The sequence below is a fragment of the Danio rerio genome, chromosome 16 (assembly GCF_052040795.2).
Source record: "Danio rerio strain M-AB ecotype USA chromosome 16, GRCz13ab, whole genome shotgun sequence".
NCBI lineage: Eukaryota > Metazoa > Chordata > Actinopteri > Cypriniformes > Danionidae > Danio > Danio rerio.
The window spans coordinates 44,784,088-44,803,659 of NC_141036.1; the positions used below are offsets into that span (position 1 = coordinate 44,784,088).

The following is a 19,572-nucleotide window of genomic DNA, read 5'->3' on the forward strand; positions in this document are numbered from 1 at the left end:
AGCTTTAATCGCGATATATGGTGTTATGATTAGCTGCAAAAAATGGTTACTTTCACAGGTAAATTAAACAGGAAATGGTTCATTGTGAAATATACATCTTTAGAGTAAATAAAAGGATCCTAAAGTACAAAAGGTAACACTTTACAAAAAAAAGTCTAATTAGTAAAAATTAGTTAATGCGTTAAATTAACAGTGAGAACCATATTTTCATATATGAGAACATGAGAACCATATTTTGATAACATTTATTAACTCCATTTACTAAAATGATTATGAATGACTGATTTTAATGAGTAAAAAGGCATTAAGGAATTAACATCACCTAAGGGTAATAAATGCTTTTGCAGCTTTCATTATCTGATAGGGAAAACTGATATTTAAATTAACAAATGGATCCTTACTGTACAGAGTTTAGGATTAAAAGGCCTAAATATGATCACAGAATTTTTAATGGGTCAGATTAACATGAGAAAAAATTGACTACAAGTCTCCATTTGGTACTGTGATGAACAACAATAATGCAACAATAATAAAAGTGACAGATTCTGAATATTTTGAAGTGCCCACATTATCAATAGTCTGCATGTTTCATTATCCTGATATTAAATTATTTACTAAATATACACTTGTCTAATAGTGTTTAATTAAATAGTATATAGTGCATAATTTTGGACGCAAAATAAAAATTAAAAAAAGACATGATTCATCTTCCAATTATTAAAACAAGCTTTATAGGTCAAGAAACACACGAAAAATATAAGTAAATGATGACAATGTTGTAAAAAAAAAAAAAAAAAGACTAAGAGTGTGTGGCCCTGCAATGAACATCTGTTTTGGCTGATTTGCTCTGTGGTGTTTTATCTAGGACCTGATGAGTGTGTGTTTGGCTCCACCAGGCTATCTAGTCTCTCAGGTCCCCATTGTGTCACACTGGTAAATGATTAATGTCAACTGTTCCTTCTCTGACCTTGCTGGTTAAAAGACTTGTACCTGACAACTCTTAACCCTTTCAGGAGAAATGTCTCATCAGTCACAGTGAGAGAGTGTCCAACTTCAAAAAAAAAATAAAAAATACCACCATTTGCTTAATTTATGTCTATAAGCTCACACCTATGTTAATATAACTTCATTAAAGGATTATACAATATGTTCTTAATTTCTGTTTTAAGGTTGAAGCAAGCATCATTTGGTATTTTAAGGAGTAGGAGCAGGAAAGATATCAATCCCAAAGTACAAAATCTTAATTATCATGGGAGGAGTGGCACAAAAGCAGGACTATCTTTTAGAAGTGTGGATGTGGTTATAATGTATTGGACACTGTGGACACTAAGTGAAGCCTGCTGCAGCTGCTGGATAGTCTTTACAGCACACAGAACTCCATTCTCTGCTCCATCAGCACATGATTTTCTGCTTGCACATTTTATAACTGTCTGCACTTTGTTCTGTTTCTTCATCGTTTGTGGTTCTTATTTTATTGTAATAAAAGTGTCTGGAACTGGAAATGCAATGGAAATAAAGTATTTTAAGTATTTTTAAAATATATGTTATTTATTTACACGGTCATAAATATAAAATTACTAATAGTACTAGTAACTGTAGCAATAGTAATACTAGAATTACTATTTAATCAAAATAACATTTAACATTTATATAAAATATACAAAAATAACATTTAACATTTAAATAACATGTAATTTAAAAAATTACATTTAATCAAAATAACCCAATGCATTAAGTTAAATTATATAACCCAATGCATTGGGTTAAATAACCCATAGTTGGGTAGGTGCTATAATAACCTATAATTGGATTATATGTTGAGTTATTTTAACCCAACTAATTTTACAGAGTATAAATAAAATGTATTACAAGTATAATATTAACTTACATGATAACGCAAGCAGAAGGTGATATATGTGGTGGGTGAATCTCACAAAACCTGTGAAGGTGTCCAGGTTTTTGCCTATATGAAAGCAAAATAAATATAATTAAAGATAAAACACTAAATAAAACACAATTAAGTACATTTTCAGATAAGATCAATTGTATTTCCATGATCCAAATGTAATATATAAATACAATACAATGATTTCTACAAAACAGCAAATAAACCATATGCTGCTTGTACAAGCATTTATTTTTATGTTATCAGAAATGTTAAAAATGATCAAAACTAATAAATATTCTAGAATATCCCCTTAACTGCCCTATCATACACCCAGCGCAATAAGGCGTAAGAGGTGTTTCTGGTGCAATGTGTTGCTATTTTCAGACCAACGCAACCCTAATTTTTCCATTTTGCGCCGAATTTTTTTAAATAGCAAATCCATTTGAGCTGTTTTGTTGACCCATGGCTGTTCCGGTCTAGAAAGGAGGTGTGTTAAGGCGCATTGTTTCGAATTGCTATTTTGCAAAACTAAAATAGACTGCACAATTGACCAGTTGAAAGCAGGTGTAAAGTCCAGTGCAGTGCACATTATTTGTGTGCCGTAAATGCTTACACATTGCTTAATACACACAGGATGTACTGCAATACGCAGATATCTTTATATATGAAAAAGAATTAAAGAAATTAAATATTACAAAATTAATTAATTAATTAATTAAAGATTTTCTACATAAATATACAAATTACTGCTTGCATGGGGGAGGGGGAAGGGTATTCATGACAACTTGCTTTTGTATAATGTTGTTATTTTAGTGATATTGATTATATGCATATTTATTTTAGTTTTTATAAAACTTTAGATTTCTCCACCTGTTGGGTTTTGGAGAAATATGCGTCACTATTTGAGGCATAAGAATAGTATGCGTGTTTGGATATAATTAACTATAGTTTTTGGACAACAACTCGTTATTATTGTTAATTTATTTGTTTGCTGGAAATTAGAACTAATTTTAGTTTTTAGTTTTGAAACAAATCTTTGTGCTTATGTGTTGCAATGTGTACAACACAGTTTCCTTATCCATGAAAGTAAAGAAGTAAAGAGAAAGTAAAGAGGCTGAATGGAGGAGGCTCATTATTTATTCTCGCTGCAGATGATCTGTTTAACTGTTTTCTCACTAGTGAAGTGTTTAGTTTTTATATTCAGCTTTTCCACTTACAAAGTCGCCATGTAAATAGCAACTAACTCTTAAAGGGAATGTGAGATGAGACTCTGATTGGTTTAATGCACGTTATTCTCAAACCGCATCCATAACTCATTAAGAGAATAGGCACAACCTTGTTAGACCATGCACTATGGCGCAAACCATATTTTTACGTCCTTAAATTTTTTTTTTCAACACATCCCATTATTTCTGTAATATCAACCTCTACCTAACGGTTGATAAGTTGTTTTATAGTAAACGTATCAAGATTAATACATGTGCTAGAAAAATCTGAAATTTATTTAGACCAATTTATTTAAAAACATAATTAAATTAAATAATTTTTGAATACTAAATCCTCTTTATTTTTTGAAGTATGCCATAAAATATTCCAGATTCACATTTAACATGCTTTTTTTTAATTGTCTTGTTTTTATATAAAAACAAAAATCAAGTGTAGTAGTGCAACAGGATTATATTTGTTAGATTTTTTTTGAAAACCAACAATGCTGTGTTTGTAAACCATTATTTAAAACGGTCAAAATATGGTCAACTATTTGGTAGAGCAGGCAGCTAACGGGATATTAAAAGGTATTGCAGTAATTGCAATGTTTCAAGAAAGAGACAATTATGGTAAAATCATTTTTCAATGAATGAATGAATAAATGAATGAATGAATGAATGAACGAACGAACGAACGAACGAACGAACGAACGAACGAACGAATGAATGAATGAATGAATGAACAAATTGCAATTCACTATATTTCATATTTTTACTTATGAGATTAGATGGCCTGCAACTCACCCTGGTTGATGTTTTATTTGTATTATTTGATCATTGTGCGTTTATAAATGTAATAAAGTCTGGTATGCACTATTGCAATGAGCCTGAAATCAACATCATTAAGATGAGCACAGTAAAGACGGCCACAGAATTCTCCATTGCTTTTAGAGACAACAACAGCACACTGTGTGAAAGCTTAACAGTCTCAAATGTGGTTTTTGCATCATCTGCAAACCTTTAAACATATCTAAAGGGAAGAAAAGAAACCTTGAATTGATAACCACCTTCTCCTTGCAGGCTCGGCCACTGAAACAAACTCAGTTCTCGTGACTCTGGAAAAAAATAAAGCAGAAAGTATCTGAAATTACACATACAGATAGAGATTTCTGATGAGAAAAAGTGCTTTCTGGGATCCCGCTTCATTCTCCAGGTCCAAATGAAGTGCATGTGGGTCCACTCGCTGCTGAGAGTGTCAGACCACATCATGAATGAACGCCGGCTGACTGTCTCCCAGACGGGAGCCTACAAAAACGAAACACATCCGGAACAACTCATCTGTTTGTTGTTTGTGTGTGTTTGTGTGCGTGTCTGTGTGGCGGGGGATGGTGTGTGTGTGTGCTTTCAGAATTGCACTCTTGAATGGCATCGTCGACTTACACCATAAATCTGTCCCTCATCAGGGAGACAAAATGAAAAGGCCTCCCCGCCATAAAACATCTGTAACAGTTCCATCCGCCACTAACACGTAATGGGGTAATTACCAAGAGGAGGGGGCACGGCTGCTTTCGGGAACAACGCTGAACCCCTTTTCTTTAGTGAAAGCTCACGGAATGTTCCGAAAGAGTCGATGACACCCGGATTTCATCCTGGAGGTGCATAATTGATGTCTGATCTTTTTTAGGGAGGCTATATATGTGGCTGTTCTCCACACCTCCTAATCAAGCGCAATTGAGGTTAACTGTATTGTCCCGAGCTGAAACGCTAGACAGGTAAGCTGCAAAGCCTCATGACTAATGGATGGTGCGAGCCAGAAGGGGCTGTGACCTTTTGAGACACCCCAGGCACCATCTACAGAGCCCGGAGGTGTCCATCAGGCCCACTTCCCAATCAAGTGGCCGAGCTCAGTCCCCCTGGCCCGCCCTGTTCGCGGAGGGTCTGCTCTCGCTGGCTCGCTGCTCATGCCCAGTGTTTGTTTTTCTCAGTGGATCACTTTACAGTACAACTCCAAACGCTCCATTGTTCCAGGCAGCGCACGCTTGTTTTTTATGAAATCAAGCAGGCTCGTAAGTCTCTGGCTTTCCCAAACTTTAAGACAAGTTTTAAAGTCACTCTGGAATCATATTTGGCGAATTTTGTTTTATTGCAGTGTTTATAACTATTATAGGCATAGATGTATATACACAGATTGATTCATCCGCCATCTGGGAATGGTCAACATGTCAACACTAACAGTAATGTTGATTTCAGACTCGCTGATTTTGACTCGATCCATTTAATGTAGGGCGTTGCGGTAATTCATGATTGACAATGACATTGGAATGCAATAACTGATGATCATTTTATATTGTATAGTGGGTCATAGGGGTCAGCAACCAATGCTGTGTCTAGAATGCTTAACAACATCCTGACAGAAATACTAGCAAGTCTTTACGATCCTTCGTGACAGATTTTGTTACATGGCACACGGCATTCAGAAATGGAGATTATGCTGATACAGTAGGATGTGTCCTTGAGGGACTACAAAAGTCAGCAAAGCACACCACTTCAGTGAGCACTTCTTGTTTATGTTCTTGTTTCTGGGAGTTATTCACTGGCTCTGCCTTCTTGATGATATCACACATCATTATAGATGGCATGGGATGATTTTTTGGTAAGAAACAATTTAACTGACATGCTTCTTGTCCATGGAAATCATATAATCGGACACAGTGACTATCATAACAGACATAAATACTCTGCAGTGCACACTTGGCAGGTTTGGTTGAATTAAAAATGAAGTCAGTCTGGAGTAATTGCTGTTAGGCACCATTTACACGTGCACATTTTTTGCTTTAAAATGTATGTTTTGAATCTGAATCTTCAACCAGCAAAAAATGGATCATTCTGAAAATCCTGAAGACCTCATTTTAGTTTGGAAATACTGGTGTTCTGTGTCAGTATAGACTGACCAATGCAGACTTTGCAAAAAACACCTGTTTTGTCACATTGCGTTGGCTGCATCTGGTCCCACCTGGACAAAAAAGCTGCTTATGAAAACAACAAACAGAAGACAGCCGACTGAAACTAGAACATTCGTTCTGCGCCTGTGTGAAAGGATGTACAGTATCTTTCCAGACCTGCAGATGGCAGTAGTCTGTATTGCCATACAACAAAGGGAAACCAGAACTAGTGCTGCACACATACAAACTGTAAACAAAGCAGAGTTTGCATATCATTTTCACAATACTCCTCACTCACCACAGAAAGATTCAATTGCAGTTATAGGTCTAAAAATTCAATAAAGCATTTTGAAGTTAAAAATAAAAAATATATGATTAAATGGCAGCCAGATTCTTTGTGTTCCCTTTTGACTTCCTTTGTTTGCTTGGTTTCGTCATATAATGTTTTGTTTATCCACTCTGATTTGTAGCTGAAGCCAATTCTACATGGTGATTTGAGCAATCTCCCTCTGATCTGAGTTTGATAAGTGGTGATGTGTGGAACGCACCAAACAAACTAGCCCAAAAGACACTCAATGGTGGTCCAACACTGCCCTACAGCCCCATCGGTTTGGTGTGTCTTAGGCTTTAGCTTGTATACTGCCAAAAAAAACAGCAGTATAGATGAGAAGTGTTTTCATTTTAGCATTTTCATTTCATTTTAAAACAGGTTAAAATAAAAAACTACTAGCATAAACAGCCTTAGTGTGGTTCATTTAAACTCTTTCAAAATGAACTCTTCCAAATGAACAGAAATCTGAACACAATACGGACCAAAACACCTAAACAAAAAACAAAACAGAATGAGATGGGACCAAAAATAGAACACAATGTCCCTATGACATAGTATATGAAAAACAGTATTGCTGCATCCCAATTCACATACTCATACTACACCCTTAAAAGTATGTACTTTTTGTGAAGGGAAAGTATATACCTTTGAGTGTGTAAAAGAAAAGTATGCAAGCTTTAAGGCATACTATTTACTTGTTAACAGATCGTTATGTTGCCAATTACGTCCCCTGTCAATCATCTCAACACATCATCCCCATTTCGATTTAAATATTTTCCAGTTGGCTAGATATTAACTAGTAGTCATTCAAACAACTTTACCAAAGCCTCTCTACTTGATAGCTGGTATTGCGTGTCCACCATGTTTGTAGTTTATTTACACTTTTTACCCGAGTTTTTAGTTCTAATCAAGTTTATGTGCAATGCACAATGTATTGTGGCCAATATTAGCGGTTAGAGTATAGACCGTTCTACACTTAAAATTTTTACAGGAAATAGTAAACCATCCGGGAACCTTTGACATCTTTTCAACATATTATGGTTAGGGATATACTACTATTTTCGAATACTATTTAGAACAGATAGTATGCGAAATGAGACGTACCATTTGGGAGTCAAGCAGTATGTCTGAATAAATAGTATTTGAAAAACAGTTGTGAGAAGTACCATGATGACCTATTACTTCTGGTGAGATTGTTTAGTGCACATCTAATGTACTCTACACTATCCCATCATGCCATGCAAGAGAATTTATGAATGGGAGTGAAATGATGCAACTGACAACAGTGGGTTATGATAATGACAAATGGCAGATGTAGTACATTTGAGTTCCATTTATACCCACCTTCATATATAGAACATGCTTTTCTAATGGGCATATAATAAATTCTAATTTAAATGTACTACCTATTGAACACAGTCAATGCTCAAATTAAGCATGCCTGTTTTCACTCTCATCAAACCGTGGTTGCGATGTTCCTCATTACAATTTTATACACGCATTTAAAAGAAGCTGACAGCAATAGCAGAGTCAATTATTTCTTGCTCAAGAAGACTTAATATTCAAACATATGTCACAAAAGAATTTAAAAAAACTCTCTATATGTCTGTTTCATGCTGACTTTAGGAGTAGCAGTCAAAGCACACGGCCATCAGAACAACCAGATGGAGGGTGGCAAAGAGGTCGCGTCCCTGCCCTGCCACTAAACACCACTATTGTCTGATCGGCTGTGCAAATTTACCCTGCTCTTAGCACACACTCTAACCAAACCCCGAGACAAGATGCACACACACTTAACGATAGTAACCAATACCAGACCATTGTCCCTAAACACTCAATTGAGCCACGAGAGTGACAACGCCTAAACAGCTTCCAGAATAATATCTTGTCAAACAAGTGTGTGAGACGTTCATCATTGCAGACACCCTGCAAATATCGGCAAGTTCTCACCCTTTCCTAATCAAGAACAACTGATTCTGGACAGTGATTGAAAACACTGAAGTTATAATTTACACCTTTGGGAGAGAATTAAACAGCGTCAACAGTAAAGTTCACTTGCAATAAACAAGAGAAAACACAAAACATAAGCAAAATAATTGAATTAACAAATTAATTAGAATAAATTAATTGTAACTAAACACAAACTATTATACACTTAAACTATTATACTTAAACACTTAACTATTCACACTATACTCAAACTGTATTTTTTTTAAACATTTTTTTGTTAATATTACCTTTTTAATCTACAATAAATCATTAAATGAAGCATTTTCTGCTCACCAAGGCAGCATTTAGCAATGTAAAAAAAATACAAAAAATAAATTAAATGTACAAAAAAATGAACATTGTAAAATATTATTTTAATTTTAAATTGTTGATTGATTTCTTAAATAAATAAATGACACAAAGATGCTGAATATATATATATATATATATATATATATATATATATATATATATATATATATATTTTTTTTTTTTTTTTTTTTTTTTTTTTTTTTTTTTGTATCAAATATAGGCGGCACTGTGGCTCAGTGGTTAGCACTGTCACCTCACAATAAGAAGGTGGCTTAGTCCCAGTTGGGCCAGTTGGCATTTCAATGTGGAGTTTGCATGTTCTCGTGTGTGAATGTGAAAGTGTATAGGTGTTTCCCAGTTTCCCAGTGGCTGAAAGGGCATCTGCTGCGTAAAATATATGCTGGAATAGTTGGTGGTTCATTCTGCTGTGGTGACCCCTGATATATAAGGGACTAAGCTGAAGGAAAATTAATGAATGAATGTATTAAATAAATGCAGTCTTGACAGCACAACTTAATTTAATAACACAATAAAGATGCTGAATATTATTCAAGAGTTTTGTATAAAATAAATGCAGTAAATATCAAATATCTCGAGATTTGTTTTATATTACAGGTTAACCACAATAATATATTTTTAATTTAACAGCACAATTTAATTTAATAGCACAATAAAGATGCTAAATATTATTTAAAAAAATGCAATTAAATAAATGCAGTCTTGGTGTTAATTTAAAAGTCTAGTATAAATAAATAATATTAGGAGAAACAATACTAAGCAGCGTAGCAAAACTAACATTATTAACAAAATAATTGCAACTCTCATTGACAGAAAATCTCTAAAAAAAACGATATTAAATGTTAACCACAATAATATATTTTTTAATTTAACAGCACAATTTAATTAAAAACACAATAAAGATGCTAAATATTTTAAAAGTTTTTTTGTAAAAAATAAATTTAGTTCTGCTGCTAATACTCACTGTATATTAAAAAGTCTAATATAAATAATATAAAGAGAAACAATAATAAGCAGAGAAGCAAACCCAACATTATTAATAGAATAATTGCAACTCATTGGTTCAAATATCTCACCATTTTTTTATATTACAGGTTAACCACAATAATATAGTTTAATTTAACAGCACAATTTGATTTAATAACACAATAAAGATACTGAATATTTTTATAGCTTTTAGTCTCAAAATAAACGCAGTCTTGGTGTTGATACTTGCTGTATATTAAAAAGCTAACATAAATAATATAAAGATAAACAATAATAAGCAGCAAACCCAACATTATTAACAGAATAGTTGCAACTCTCATTAAGTAAAAAAATCTCTAGATTTTTATATTACATGTTAACCACAATCATATATTTTAATTTAACAGCACAATTCAATTTAATAACACAATAAAGATGCTAAATATTATTAAAGTTTTTTTTGTATCGAATAAATGCAGTCTTGGTGTTAATATAAAAGTCTAATATAAATAAATAATATAAAGAGAAACAATAATAAGCAGAGAAGCAAACACAAAATTATTAACAAAATGATTGCAACTCTCAAATATTCAAATATCTCTCGATTTTTTTTATTATAGATTAACAGCAATAATATATTTTAATTTAACAATTAGGCAAAATATGGTGTTCAACTATAATAGTATAAATTACTCCCCAACTTGAATCCTAAAACATTCTCCACATGCTACTATTAGATTTTAAACATTCTGCCAGCGTTAATAAGATAAAAGCACTGTCTCCATTTTCAAAAAGGCCCACGGCTTGTGTTATAATGCGATTAGCAGGTATAAGCTAAAGCCAGGTGTTACTCAAAAGCATCTCAGGCTGTGATTGTGGAAACTCAGCAGATGCCCCTTTTTTATTCGTCCTCCTCCATCATGTTGTTTCCGCAAATCAACAGCTGCTAATTGCTTTGGCCTCTGTTGATATAAAACCCCTTTTTCAAAGAAAACAGCTCTACAACATAAGATGAAAGATAATCTGACCTTTGACCGCCAGGCATGGGCAAGTGTATGTACTGTTTGGGTCAGTCTTTTGTCTTCATGTTGTGTCCAGCGATGAATTGGGGGTCAGTCAAGGCATCTGCCACCCTTCAAGCTTGCTCTCATGCAGCCAACATCCTCCCATCTGTGTGCACGCCAGTCCTTCTGTCTCCTCAGAGATTTACTGTCTTTTGATGGCTCTCTTTCTCTGGCCATTCTGGTTTATGAAGAGGCTCCTGACACCCTTGCTTCAGACCTTAAACCTTAATCATGAAGACAAAATAATATTAGAGGTGGTAAACAACTGAACGTTTACACTTAAATGTGCCACTTTTCATGTTTCCATATTTTAATCAATTTGTTTCTTTCAGTTTTGATAGAATCAATGGAAATGAATGGAAATAAATGGGGACTTTTGGAGGATTTTAAAGCATGAATGTGCTGCTTATACTTAAAAAAAACACTTAACTTCCATTAAATTGCTAATTATTTGAGCTCTGAAGCTTTTTCAGTTTTCATTCGTCATATCAGTTGTCATTTAGGACATTAAAACATGTACAGAAAAGTAAATTTGGCATGTTTAACTCTAAAAACATAGATAGTAACATCTCTAAATTTAAGCTATAGTGTTAATTATCACTAAAATTTCTTTAACTTGTACTTTATTTACTTAAAAAATAATAACAAATAAATAAATAAATAAATAAATAAATAAATAAATAAATAAATAAATAAATACTTTTATAATAATTTAAAAGTTAAAGGGCACCTATGATGGAAAGCAACTTTTGTAAGCGGTTTGGACAGAACTGTGTGTAGGTATAGTGTGTCCACTGACATATTAGAGTGATGTAAACACAACAAGTCTCTTTTTTTTATTTCCTGACATTAAAACAGGACTCAAATCACAGTGATTTTTACAAAAACAGCTACGATGCATTAAGACATCAAAATGGGCATATTCCGGAAGCTTTAATAAATTATATGATGAGTATTTCGAGCTGAAACTTTACAGACACATTCTGGAGACACAAACGTCTTATCTTACATCTTGTAAAATGGCTAAAATAGGTGTTCTTTTGGGTTAAAGCACTTAACAGAGAAAGTAAATGAAAGGAGGATTTAAAATCAATGGTAAAAATTCTAATTAATTACATTAAATATTTAACATTTGTAAATTGTTTGAGCTATTCAACTCACAATTAGTACAGTCACTTTAGGTTGATGACTTAAAATTAGGTTAAAGGTTTAGGTTTGGTTAAAATTAGCATTGCATTGTTGATTTTTGATATTGCAAATTTTCCCAACTCATGTATTTGTGGGAAATTGTTCAGTATTTCAACAAGATCATTTTGATTTATCAGATTTAAAGATTATCTTTTGACATTTTGCAAATTTCCATAAATTTAAATGAGACAATCGGTCACTAAAGTTAACAAGGGAAGTAAAAACAAGTGAGGTTTATTTATAAACAAATTTCGAGGTGCTTATGATTGATAGCAGCTGGTCCTCATTAGCTAACGCACGATTCACCAATCAGACGATTGCTAAATCACTATGAACAACCAGAATATCTTAACTTAGCCATCTTCGTCTTGAAGAATCCCCCCTTCCACCCCTACTCCTTCCCTTTCCATGTCAGGGCAGCACGGAGGCCCAATGGTTAGCATCATTGCCTCACAGCAAGAATGTCACTGGCTCAGATCTTACCTGGCCAGGGCAGCATTTCTGTGTGGAGTTTGCATGTTCTCCTCGTTTGCGGGGAAAAAATATTCAAACTATGACAGTTTGCGTTCATTGAACAGTAAGAATGATGAATTAATCCATAGGAAACAGTCCCTTAAAAAGTCACATCTCGCTTTCAGTTTCGGGCTTAGGCGGGTTTTGCACTCACACACAAGCATACCGCACCAAAGCCCAAGTGAACCGCGCTCACACCTCTTTCAACTGAGCCAGGGCCGGCCAAGTGAACCGTGCCTGAGCCCGATTCAAAGCACTCACACTTCTCAAACGATCCGGGAAACAGGCCTGGGCATGGTTCGGATATTATAGTGTGAGTAGGCCCTTTGATAAGAAACGCTTATTTTTTATCATTTGGTACAAGGCATAAAGCTATACCCGTCAACCCTCCTGTTTTTCCCATTATTCTCCCGTATTTTATTGCTCTATCCCTTATTATGTTGGGCATCTCTTACTTTTACATCCCAATGTTGACAGATATGGATAAAGCTGGTAAAACAATATAGAAATATTAAGCATATTTAACACTAAATCATATCTACATACTCAAAATAGTAAGATTTTGCTTGCAAGAAAATGGTGAAATCATTTAAATATAGTAACCCACAAATGGCACCGTTTAACCCAGAACATCCCTTTTAACATTCTATTAAAAATGCATTTGTCCCATTTTTTGATTTATGCAGTCTTAGTCTGTTTGATGCGTCCATTATCAGCAACTGATTTATAAAATGATGAGAGCGTTCCAGAATCGAGACTGTATATCTTGGAGATGAAGCATTACCAGAGCCCTCCGCAGTTGAAATCCAGTCTGATAGCACCGTGCACAGATGTGATGTGTCAAGGCTATTTATGAAGAACATTCCCCAAATCTCCACTGAAAGGTATCTGTCCCACTGCCAGGCATTTCACAGTACGATTTTATGAAAGACAAAAACACACATTCGCACACATTAGACATAACATTCAAATAAACAGTGATGTCTCAAGAGGCATTCCCGACAGTAGAGGATAGCTCTCCAATGACCAGGAAGAGTCATTTACTTAATGCAGCGCTGAGTCCAGGAATGCACTGAGGAACCCGGAATGGTAAACTCTGCATTCCTCTTTTGCTAAACAGCCTCTGTATCTCCTGCATTCCGATCTCCATCTACTCTTTCAATGAACCCGGCCATTATTTCATAAATCATAATCAAATAAGAGACAGTCTCGGGTCTGCGATCGGTCTCCTTTTGCACCCTTTAAAAGGTCACGGATGTTCTAAGAATTCAGAAACCATTGCTGACCAGTTTCACGCTTAAAAGTGGCTGAAAACCTCAAGGATGTGATTCAAGGGATATAACCACATCTTAGTTTATCACATATTGTTTTCTTTGGACATGGTATTTCATCACTAGCCTGTATATTTCCATGGGCTTGTCAAAATCATGTGTCGAAACATGAAGTGGGATGAAGAAGCTGCTTATTTACATATTTACATATTTGTATAGTGTCAGTCTCATTGATTGGACTAGCACAGCACATGAAGTGTTATTGGATTTCCATTGACCATTCTCGTGGCACCCGATTCGAATGTTATCACTCGATTGAATGGGCATTGTCATAGTTTTCAGCTGATAGATATGGGCCAGAATGGGCTTTCTGCACCTACTGGTAGGCTGCAGAAAGTAGGCGGTTATCATCCATCCACATGGTTAATCAGCTATACTAATAGAGAAGACTCCAGATCAAGATCTGTTTTAACTTTACTGTGAGGGTTGGGATTAGGGTTAGGGTAGATGTTAAAATACAATTAATGGGAAATTGAAGTGAAGTTTATTTATAAACTAATTTCGAGAGAATCACATGCTCATGATTGATCACAGCTGGTCCCTCATCAGCTCACGATTGATTCACAAATCAGATGATTCCTAACTTACTATAAATAATCAGTTTTCTCATGTTGTTCCCTAATCTCATGTTGAAGAATCCCCCCTCTACCCACTCTACCCCTACTCCCCCTCCTTTCCAGATGGGTGGCACGGCGGCCCAGTGATTAGCACTGTTATCCCACAGCAAGAATGTCTCTGGTTAAAGTTCCTACTGAACCAGTTGACATTTCTGTGCGGAGTTTACCCCGGGTTCTCCGGTTTGCTCCCAGAGTCCAAAAACTTGCAACCTAAGTAAATTGAACATACCCATATGATACCATAGCCAAGCTCTTAGCAAGCTTACATCTCTCCTTAGCCATCTTATATCTGTCATTCGTTCAAACTCCATTCTCACCCTGCAGTGGAAGGAAGCTTGAGGATCTCATAAGCTCAGGGCTCTCTCCTGGACCGCCATGCAAAACAAGCTTTATTATCAATCATTAGCCAAGTGTGAACTCTCAAATATTTATTATAAATAATTCTCGTGGTTAATCAGCTATACTAATAGAGAAGACTCCAGGTCCAGATCTGTTTTTACAATACTATGACGGTTGGTTTAGGGTTGAGGTGGGGGTAGACGTAAAAAAACACAACTAATGGGACATTTTATAAATAATATAAATAATTATCGTTTATATGTTGCAGACTACTAGCAAGTTTTTCCTGAATGTTCTTTTTGGATTATATTATTTCTTGTTCCCTCATGTTTTCATTTTTCTATATTTTCAATCAAATACTTAAACTACGGCCCATATTTTCCTATGATAGCCTACTTTAAGCAAATTACAGGGGTAAATTTAATTAAACTGTAAAAATTCAGTAGGCCTTAAGTGTTTTTAAAAACTAAACACAAAACACGTTCTCTTCACATTTCAACCATCGAATGCCAAAAGGAAACATTTTAAAATCAACAGATTACCTTTAATAGACCATACATAAAAAACAGACAAATATTTACACTGCAATAGGGCTGCACAATATATAGCTTCAGCATCGATATCGCAATACGTGTGTCCGCAATAGTCGCATCGCAGGATCTGCATGTTACATTGTGATTATAGTTGAGCACAACAGTTAAGAATATGTAACATTTGTGGAGTCATCAAAAAGTATAACCATGATAACAGTGAAAGTTTATCATATGCATGTGTTTTAAAGGCTTTTCAAGAAAGTTTAAGGCATTCAGGAACAAAAAAAAGTACATTTGAGACTTTACTGTGGAATTATTTTACTGAACGAATAGAATGAAGACTATAGTGTTATTTTATATTACATTACAATTTCTGCACCTGAATACTTCTTGACTGTTCGGAAAACTGTTTATTTTATTTTTTTGTTGCTCTATTGTATTTATTTTTCATTGTAATTTATTTATTATTTTTTAATACATGATTCACACTTTTAGAAAATCACCTCAATCAATCCTAATTAATGATTTCTTTGCAAATAGAGCTATTAACCCATGTGGTTAAACTACATGTATATTCATTCAGGCAATATATATCCAGAAAAACTAAATATCGAAATGTCAGATTTTTCCAATATCGTGCAGCCCTACACAGGAATATTAAGGATGGGTTAAATATTACTTTAATAGGCTACTGTATGGAAGAAATAAACTCAAACAAGCTTTGCCAACAGATATCCTTGTGATAGTGGTAGCTTAAAATACCAAATTTGACGTTATCTTCATGACAGAAAAAAACTTACCCTTCCTTATGTTTCACACTAAAAATATAGATTAGCAGTTAATAGCGGTGAAACCATATCATTTTAATAATTTATAGGTGGGTAATAATGATTACAACTGTCTCAGTGCCCCAGAAGCTGAAATTACATGACTTTGTGGTGCTTAACTCGCAGTGTTTCCTGTTATCACGTGAATATGATGCATAACATTGGCTGCTGGCTGTTAAGCATCCAGTCAAGATTGTGTGCTGAATCGCTTGTATTCTGTGTCCTTACACAGAACACACTGGACACTTCACAGGCCTAAATCAATGCTAGAGAACTTGGGGGAAAAAAGGAGCTGCTACCCGCTTCTAAATTATATGAAATCTTTGTTTACTCTGGGTTAAAAGCAGCATTTCCAGAACGAGATAATCCAGGTCTCAAAGGGTGCACTCTAAAAAGCCTTTTAGGGAGTAGAAACCTTAAATGAAGGTAACATGATTATATAATTTGATTTAAATAGAATAATATTTTAAAACAACATGTACTGTATATGTAGATATGGCCTGCTGCATTTAAAGAGTTAACTCAGTACTACACTCAGAAATAAAGATACAAAAGCTGTTACCTTTTCAAAGGGTAGGGGAGAGAGAGAACTGTTGCATCAAGACTTATTCCTCCATTCAGGAATGAGCTAGAGTGATGATATTCATACTACATATTCTCAGTTAGACCCTCCTTCAATCTATTGATTCATATAATTTAAGTCACTCTTTTTAGCTTTAAATATAGCTATCAAGCATTAAAGCTATTGTATCTCCTTGGATAGACAGTTTAATCAGGGTTGACAGAGTTGAGACATGCCGCTGCAACTTTCACCAATCACAACATTATTTATGAGCTTGCCATATTACCAATGCACAATTTTAATATTAAATCACAATTTCAATGTAATTTAATTTAGAAAAAAATAATTATTTGATTAATTCATTTCAAAGTTTAACGAAGTAGTTTAGTAAAGTTTCAATCTATTTTTTTTTCAGTAAAAACATATTTTTGTTCAATTTGTTTAGGCCTGATAATTGGTTGTTGCTTGTTCATTTAATAGTCTGTATTTATATCGCCAATTTAACACGTTTACCAATTTAACCAATTTACATTTACTCCGTTTACCAAAAAAAATAAATTAAATAAAATCCAACCTGATGTTTTAAAATTTTTTATTATTACATTTTAAATTAATGTGCAACTGTGCCTGTGGGTTGTTGCAACAATCGCCCTGCTCGGGGTCAGTTGCAACGTTTGACTTTGTCTGTAGAAGTTTAAATCTGCGTATATTATCATATGTACACAAAGCAATGTGGTGGGTGTCCAATAGATGTGGATTTATTATATTTAAACTTTGGTTTTCCACATCAAACTGTCTCTAAGAAACTAAAGGAAATGCAGAAAATGTTGCAACTCTCCCCTACACTTTTTACATTGTAGCAACTAATATACACTTTAGGTAATACATAACTTTAGGGTACATATATGGGCCGTTCAGGTACAAATAAGACCTTTTGAAAAACTATTTCCTCTGTGACAGCTTTAGATCCTTTGTTTCTAAGAGTATATAAATATGGGCTTTACATATTCTTTAAAGGCTGGGTTGTTTCAACCCATATTTTAGTAAATAGACAAACCCAACCACTGTGATACATTTAGAATTATTTATTTTTGTAAGCCAAATGTTGAGTTTTTCCCCATATTTTAAATGTTGTTTTGTCTTGTTATGAATATGTATACTAGCCACATATTCATTAGCAACAAATGGTTAAGACTTTTAATGGGTGATAAAAAAATAAACAGCAAACCTTATAATAATAAATTAATAAATAATAAATACTGAATTATCTAAAGAAATCAAATTGAGACATGTTATTTGATAAAAGGGATATGCAGGCTTCGCAATATGTTATTTTTTTTGTGTATCCATCTGTTTAGACAGCTCTAAAAGGCCCTGTAATGAGTGATGAGATCCCACCTGACACAGCACATGCTGTCTCATCCTCATTCTAAAAGACATTATCATTGTAAGCGTCATTCGTAGAGACAGCTAAAGAGCACATTAGCATCCTTTTCCCCCTCCTTGAACAAACATGTGTAGAGTGACATGATACTGTAACAGAGTCTGGACAACATATAGCATTTCAAAGCAATTTCCTAATTGCTTCCAGGCCAAGGCCAATGCCTATATGGAAGCAATCCCTGCCTTCAACCTTTTCATCTGAAGATTGGGAAACATTACAGTGTTAAAAAAAAAACTTGACCCGCAGAGGGCCAATTCATTGAAAAACCGCTTGTTGCTCGAACACTCAGAGCCCCGCTGGAGATGTATTTCCTTAAATCTCTGTGGTCCACATGTTTCAACACCATTTAAACGCTGAGAGGTGACTGCGCAAGGCATTACTCTACGACATATTAGCACCATTACACCGAGCTGATTATTGGAGCAGAAACGCATGCGAGGATAAAAACTCTGCTAATAATGCACTGTGAAAATGAGCCACAGAAACAGCATGGGGATTTGAAACCGTCGGAGAGCTAATAAAAATGTGAAACAGATCAGGTGAAGAGCTGGATTATCTCAGAAGAGGATCTGTCAGTAATGGAAACAAAAGATGGACACATGAAAAGAAGCTGCTGAGTGAAAACAACAATGGAACTGTTAGACTTCACGCTGGACTGAAACTAACATTTTAACTCATTGCAATGAAACTAAATGAGGGGAAAAGCTCAAAGTCATCTGCACAGGCCCAAAACAATTATTCAACATGTTTTTTCCTATAAAATGGTTTAATCGCTAAAAGAACTCAATGATATTTCATTCAAAATGAAGAAAATCAACCTGTAGTTTGTATGACCATTCAAAAATATACACCATATATTCTTACCACATACCCATGGATTTCATAGTTGTCAACAGCTGCTATAATGGCTACCATAAGGTCACCGTCTCCTGTTATTTAACCCTAAAATTTATTTCTCTGTTAAAGCATTTGGGAGATTGCAGCACATCGCTTGTAATGTGTTCAGTGTATTTTGTTAAATGTACACTCTTTAAATGCATATGAAGAGTTCAGATGCAAAAACCTTTAAGTACCATTTGAAATTTTCTTCTAAAATGAGCATTTTTCTCAGGCTCTTGTGTCTTGATTCAGTAATGTTACTTTCATGGCAAAGAATGGGTTATTTTCATCACTTTTAACATGAAATAACTTGAACATAAGAGGCTGAAAGAAAATGCTCATTGTAGAAGAAAATTCCAGATGGCACTAAGGTTTATGCATCTGAACTCTTCATATATTCCCTCCTTTTTTAATATTATTATCTATCCATTTTATTATTATATCTTGTATTTTAACTGTACATCTGTAAAAAAGATCAATGTGATGAATTTTACAGATTACATTAGGTTTTTTTCCCTGTGACCTGCATTGACTTCAGTGATATACAGTGCTCAGCATAATTGAGTACACCTCATTTTGAAAACGAATATTTTTATCCATTTCTCAGTGAATTTAGGCAATGCA

At 34.4% G+C, this 19,572-nt stretch overlaps 1 long non-coding RNA gene across 14 annotated transcripts in view; it reads right to left on the reverse strand.

The window, feature by feature from the left end:
• Positions 1-19,572, reverse strand: part of LOC147833446 (uncharacterized) — a 165,252-nt gene that overhangs the window by 100,121 nt on the left and 45,559 nt on the right. For 5 of the 14 annotated variants that reach the window (XR_015511957.1, XR_015511953.2, XR_015511956.2 and 2 more), the window contains 4 exons: positions 13,201-13,312; positions 10,680-10,939; positions 4,161-4,208; positions 1,889-1,963 (listed from right to left, as the gene is read on the reverse strand). This is a non-coding gene — a long non-coding RNA (uncharacterized LOC147833446). The other 9 variants (XR_015511958.1, XR_015511952.2, XR_015511955.2 and 6 more) reach the window with 6 other exon arrangements.